At 41.9% G+C, this 7,307-nt stretch overlaps 1 pseudogene; it reads right to left on the minus strand.

Annotated features, from left to right (window-relative positions):
- Positions 1 to 2,894: 2,894 nt before the first annotated feature.
- Positions 2,895 to 6,930, minus strand: LOC123057637 (probable E3 ubiquitin ligase SUD1; annotated as a pseudogene).
- Positions 6,931 to 7,307: the final 377 nt, after the last annotated feature.

A 7,307-nucleotide genomic window follows, 5' to 3' on the forward strand; every position in this document is an offset into this window, starting at 1 on the left:
AACAAGAAAAGTAACTCTACCTACTAGCAGGAGCCGAGGCATCGAGATCGCTTCACAGAATCAACCGCCCGAGTAGTAGGCAGTGGGCACGTGGATCCACGGGCTTGCTAGCCAAGCTTGGAGGCAAACTATGATTTCGGCATACTAGATATGCCTTTGGCTTGGGTTGGACCGATGAGGTGAGGGGTGTGCATTAATGTTGCTCATGGTTCTTGGTTTGTTGAATTTCGTTTTCGTATGTTTCCAAAGAAGTTGGAGTGTGTTTTCACTCAGTTGGATCTGAGCAAATGTGAACTTGGACGGCGAGTGGTCTATATTTGCCGTCGAATTTGATTTGAGTTATGGAACAGAAGTGACAAGGACATTGTTTGATCTTCGTTTTCATTGGTTCCAAAGGCAGGCTTTTTGGCTGGAAGTTCAAATGGTAGTTTACATAGTTTCTTTTATTAGCTAAGGGGTGTGAGTATGTAAAGAATTTTGATCCCTCATTATAGCCGGGCACTGCCCTATGTTGGTCCATATGGTTATGAAACACAATATTATACTAAAAATTTATCCAAATATGTGCTTGTGTTGTACTGGTGTACTAGTTGGTTGCTAAGTTGGTTTTACCTACAACGCTTCTAGGGCCACTAGTAGCTACTTATACCTAGTGCAGTGCCATAGAGCTATAGTTTGTTATGAGGACTAGGCCGGAATCTCACATATGCATGCATAGGATGGTTATACATTAAAAGTTAAGAGAGCAACTATACAATTATAAGGTGCAAGGTTCTAATTTATTTTGTCAGACATTGAAGTGATTCAGTTCATATGTTTAAAATTGTTTCGATCACAACTATTCCTTTGTATATTGTTATTATAGATAGATGAAAATGATTCAAAGCCATCCTTCAGACTTGGGATTACCAGAAACAATCTATGCTCAAAGCAAACCCACAACCTTTGAAGCTTCTAGGCAAGCCCAACCGTCTTAGGATCCCCACAATCCCAAGACAAATGAGTCTCGAACTCCAGGCTCGTCTTTCTTTTTGTTTAAATGGATGAACTCTATTTCATATACATGGGACTGATACCCTATCATATAAATCTAATTTACGACTGCCATTAGTCCCATAATCACTTGTCATTTTCACAGCTAAGATGTTCTTTCATGTCTCTTTTTTTTTCTTCTCTCCCTTCGCCTTCTTCCTTTCTCTCGGTTCCTCTTCTCCCGGGGATCACCTAGATCAGATAGCTCCAGGGCATTTGCTCCCTAGAGCTAGGAGCAATCAGAATGCGGACTGGAATCCATCTATATCGTGCGATTATTGAAATGACCCAAATTACTTTGAAAAATAGATAAAATGCTTTCACGCAAAAAAAAGAGGGTAAGATGTGTAATCAGGTTAAAATGTCATTCCCACCTGACCGAATGCCTTTACACATGCGGAATGGTTTTATTGCTCCTCGTGCACAAGTATATGTCCTTCCTCCCTTTCCACTCCGTCGCCGCCTCCAAGAACCACCACAAGGCGCCAAACCTGCTATCTCCCACTTTGATGTCGCACTCACCAGTCATGGCGCTAGCGCACTTTGCTGACCATGCTGCGGCCAATGGCCACCGCCTGCTACGCCGTCACCATCCACCACAAAAGATATATTATTTTAATCACCATGAGCGAATCGTCTACCTATTCATTATACAATTTTAAGAAAGTCTGCCTATTTATAGATTAGGGAAAGAGTGGAATCGTAAACTTTATCACACAAGTTTGCCCTGGAAAGTAGATGCATATACAAAATGAATTTCCCCAAACTCACATGGAATTCCATGTTGATTGTCTTCAACACTAGATTGCTCTACCGACATAAAAAAGCATCGGTATACATACCTTATGACAGTGTGACAAAGCACAACTGGCACCGAAAACATTGCAAAAAATTAAGACAACACAGAACCACAAAAAATAAAGCCAACCATGTTCAAGGCAACCAACCAACAGCGCATCTTGCTTGTAAAATGAGCAGAAAGTTACAAACATCAGTTCAACAATGTCTTAGAGAGCTGCATCCACAGTAAGTTTGGGCCAGAAGTTAATATGGCTGGCTGACATCTGTCTAATTAGAATGGGAATTTATCTAAGTAAACCAGATCAAGGAATTTAACAGTTGCATGGATATATATGCTCTCGGTATGTCTGCTCGGCCCATAACGATCCCCTAACAGAATCATGGAGCATAGTGAAGGCTACCTTCGTGAGATAGCAGAGCGCATAGAAGGTGATGCAGCCCAACCACGCGAAATGGTAGACCATGGAGTTTACGGCAGCTGGGTAGCCTAGTCTTGGGAAGACACCCTTGGCGAGCACATAAGGAACACCCAGAGCAACGACTAGCTTCGTTGCAAAAGGTCCCATCTTTGAAAGAGATTCCAGCTTGTCTCCGGTCCAATAGTTCTCAATGGAATCAGCCAGGGAAGGGAGCCTGCCTCTGACTTTGTACCGACGAGCCTTCAACAATAAAAAAATGTGTCTGTTAGAATATTTCCTACTTTTATCCGACTATATATATATATATATATATATATATATATATATATATATATATATATATATATAACCTAAGTAGAGTGATTCGTGAATTAGCTGCATTCTGCCATAAAAGTGTGCCAGTTGCAAGGGTGAGGGAAAAAATATTAGTCAACAATGGGAAAGGGAACTAGCTAGATACAAAAGACCCCAAGGTTAGAATGATAACTTCGAAAATTAGATTGAATAAACGGAAAACATGAATGCATCTATTCTAGTAGTTGAGTTCAGGAGGTTTTATTTTTATTTTTTGCAACTAGCAAATGGTGAGAAATTATACCCAATACAAGTAATTATGCCTAGATACACATATAGGGTAATAATTTAAGTTTCAAGGTCTGCAAAGCAACAATGGTAGTTGTAATTCACCAATCTTATCCCATAAATCTGTGTTATCCGCCCCAGGGCCCAAGTGCAGAAAAAGTCTAGAACTGGAACACCATTACCAGGCCCGATGAAGGGTGAAAGCAGTGTTAAATCAACCAGCAAACCGATCCAAAGAAGAATGAACACAATCTGGCAACAGACAGTTGAAGTTCCTGAGATGTAGCATAAAATACTCAAAAAGATGAATACAAATGAAGGCGCAACGACTAAATTACTCACCCATATGAAGAAAATGAGATGCATCTCCAAAGCTACAAGGTGTGTACCCCCATAAGCCACGCGAACAAATGCATCTCTAGAGGCGGCAATAACAATTGATACTATGCCATATCCAGTGGCAATAGCAAACAGATCTAACAGAAAAGGTTGCACACACAAGTAAGCTCAAATAAAATAATTATTTTTTTCTTTACAAAGGAAGCCCACTAATCATCAATGAATAATAATTACCATTGGACTTCATTTGAGCTCGTACTATCAGCTCAGGGACGGCAAATACCAATGTACGGCCAATAGATATTGAAGATAAAAGCATAGCAGAATTGAATATCACAACTGCCAACCATGATAGCACCACCTGTGGCATTGTTTGAACAACAACAAATTTCCTGGTACAATGTACAACAAAGGTAAGCATCTACCGAAAATTGTGTGGCCAAGCAAAAGGCTTTAGTTCATTGAATGGTCAAAGATAGATTACATTACAAAACGAGCATATATGTAGTCAAGCCAAAAATAAGTGCAGAGTGTTTTGCTTCGGTACACCCCTCTAGAAAAGTCTACAGATTTTAATGCAGATTAAAGGTGGAGATTAGAAGTTACACCTTCAATCAAAAAGATTAGACTGTTCTGATCTCTTGTTTGATCCATTGGGAGAATAGGGATTAGAACTAATTGATCGTGAATACTCTTTTTAAGTAACTTTAAGATTTTTGTAAACGTTTTTTGGGTGGGTGGGTGGGGGGGGGGGGGTGCCGACTACCGAAGTAAAACTCAAGTGCAGATTCGGCAGTTTTCCGTGAATGAACAAAACTATGCATTTGGTGCTTACCTTCTATTGTTAACTTCATCGCTGCTATCATAATGTTCCCTCGGTGAGACAATGTTCCACAGGGCATCTCCAGCAGTGAAGAGCCAATAGCATCTTACCCTCCAGACTAACCACTCGAGGTATAAAACTGTATTGTCAGTGAGAAACCTGAGATAAAGAATACCAGAAAGTGCCTCTGCGTAGTACCGTGGCCCTTGCCAGAATGATGTGCCCTCAGCAGGACGATCGAAGTAGCTACGATCCACAAATATAAATTAGATGGGTTAACTCACAAAAGGCTGGAAGATACATCAGATGGATAACAAATATTATATACTTACGTGATGTCTAGCGGGAACTCCTCAGGTTCCAACTGGACAGCAATTTTAGTAGGAACAAGGATTACTAGAGCAATGAATGTAATGTCGTCAAAAAGGCCAGGAAGCCTCTTGAAATAGAATATATAGAATGGTTCATAAATATTATGTCGGATAAAGCAAATCCTAATTCCTAGCTTCAATACCTACTCACAAAAAAGTACAACACTCATTGTACCCCTGAACTGTAAACTGCATACATCATGGACATGAGACAAATATAATATAATATACTAAATACCTTGCGGAGAAATACGAAGACTGTTGCGCAGACTCAAAATGTTGCGTCCAGTAAACCAGTGAAGAGCCATAGAAGAAAACGATGGCACAATCAGAAATTTGAACCTCTGAGACATTGTTGCACCAAACAATTTTGAAGTGCACATATCAAGCAACCAACCAATGAACAATGGGTGTAGTATATATATGTATAAAAGATTAACACCACTATTGGCACCAATGATTGAACGCAAGATCCCTCTGAAGAATATACCAGAAAGCTTTCTAAAGAGAATTGCAATCGTAAGGCGCTCCCCGGTCAAGTATTCACGAAAAGTATTCAGCCCAACAAAAAATACGCCCACAGAAAAGATATATCCATATCCAACCAGAATAGTTGTTGAAGTTGAAGTATAGGAGTCGACTTCATCCACACTGTTAAAATTGAAAGACGGCTTGCACCATAAAATTATCCTTCCAAGTGAGAATGGGAGTAAACCAAAAATACAAGCAACAGCCATGTCAGCTATTAACACCTGATTAGAGAAGCATATTGTCAGAATTTTCTGGAACTAAGCCATAACCCTATAGATACACCCAGGGTAGAACTAGCCTTAGCGGCGGTCCCAAGACCTATAAGATTGGGTATTAAAAAACATAAGGAAAATATATTGTTTAAAATAGTAAAATCTAGTAAGGGTGGGTTTGGCACCACGATGAATACCACACCAAAAGAAACAAGAACTACCAACTACTTTTGCAAATTTCAAAAAATAATGTGCATATTTGTGATTTGTCACCCCAAAAACATTTGGCCATGAAGATGTGAATTTCGTAAAGATTTTTTTTTTCAACTTTTATGAATGCAGCTTTGTTTCTTAGTTAAGTCAACTTGTGCATGTGTGCATTTAACAATGTCAAAGGATCTCAAGTTTGAGGAACATTTGGAGATAAAAGAGATACTAGTGCCCAAGATACAATCCAAGTGAAAGAGATATCAAACTCACGAATGCTTACTTCCTTGAACAAATCTGTACCAAATAAGCAAATACTTCTGTTTCAATTTGGTGGCTCACATTTATTATATACTATCTCACACATACCAATACATGTAACTTTTGTGTTTTCATCTGTATATTCATGAATTATAGTGACTAGCCTAAGAAGATAACAGAAAATACTAGAACAACTAAAGCACTAAACGAGGATGATACACTTTGAAGTGGAGGCATATTGATCTATCACCAACTATAAAACAATCAGGAGAACCATGCCAAGATGTGATAATCTTTCCAATTGCAGAACACAAACTGCACTACTTAGCACTTTAATACAATATAAAAACCCAGCATTGCACCAAATATATATGGTCTATCACCCACCATAGAATATAAATTAAAAAATAAACAAAGTGGCTGACGGAGAACACTGGTTGAGAAGAAACAAGCATACCACCAAGCAGGCTTCAACAGTAAATAGCTGGAAGACTTGCCAGCCATCAATGCCCCACCATCCCTGACACCGGGTTTCTAGGCGTTTAACCCAGCGCGCAAATGGAGCCACGGCAAACGGCGCAAACCTATTCGCAAATGCAGCAAAGAACGATACCAAAGCGATGATGGAGGTGGCAGAGAGGCGGAGGGAGACCAGATGGTACACTTCAGCAAAGGTGCTGGCGAAAACGAGGCGCCAAGTTTGTAAGGTGATGAGGTGCATGACTGTTTCACCGAGGACACAGACGGCAAAGAAGAGGGGGAGCAGCAGGCTCGTGAGCTTGCCTGGCAAGCCCGCCATGAACTCCCACACGGACAGCCTAAGGGCTTTGCGCTCGCACACCTGAAATTTTCGAAAGGGATCAGCATCGGCATCATATCAGCTGGAAAAGGAATAGTCAGGCTGACTGCAGCAATGAAGTGCAACCACTGCAGCAAAAAGATGGCACGAAATGGTTGCCTCGCAGAAGGGGGAATTTCTAGCGAGATCCATGGCAGCAACATCAGCTGGAATCTAGATCCGACTGAAATCGGTAGTGAACGAGATGGATCTGGCGGAACAGAGCCCAGGCGGAGGAGGATCCATGCCACGCTACACGGCCGCTGCTGGAAACCCTAGCTAGTGGAGGAGGCGAGGGAGGGGGGAAGGATGGAGATACCTCGCAGCGGCAGTCGTAGTGGACAAAATTGCCGTCGCTCAGGGGGGGCAGCCTGCGGACCGGATCGGCGGGGAGGCGGCAGACGCAGCACAGCTCCTCCACCCTCCCACCCACGCCGTCGTTTCCGCGGCCGCGCGGCGCTGTGAGCGGCGTCTCCGGCGGGGGGTCGGTGGCTTCGGCGGCGGAGGCAGCCATGACCTTCCTTCTCGAAGCTTATCTCCGTCAGTTTACTGTCAGTGACCGAGACAAGCGCTCCGTGCAAATCTGTCTGCCGCCTCGATCGGGCTGCGTTGGGTTCTGTGCGGGGAAGTGATCACACGAGCCTTTGGATGGAGATCCAATGGCCCACCAAAGAGGTTTTAGTTACTAGTTCTTTGTGGGGAAAGACCAGTCATTAGTTTTTTTTTGCGGGGTCAATCATTAGTTGGTTAATTACTCATACAGTATCATCTGCTTAAACCAAATACTCCGTATGTGGTTTGACCTTGTTTCATTGGTTTCAAAGATAGTCTTTTTCTCCACGTGAGTCCAAAAGTAGCCTCAAATATGTCAGATCAGACCGCGCTTCGTCC

This window comes from Triticum aestivum, chromosome 1A, assembly GCF_018294505.1.
Source record: "Triticum aestivum cultivar Chinese Spring chromosome 1A, IWGSC CS RefSeq v2.1, whole genome shotgun sequence".
NCBI classification, from domain to species: Eukaryota; Viridiplantae; Streptophyta; class Magnoliopsida; order Poales; family Poaceae; genus Triticum; species Triticum aestivum.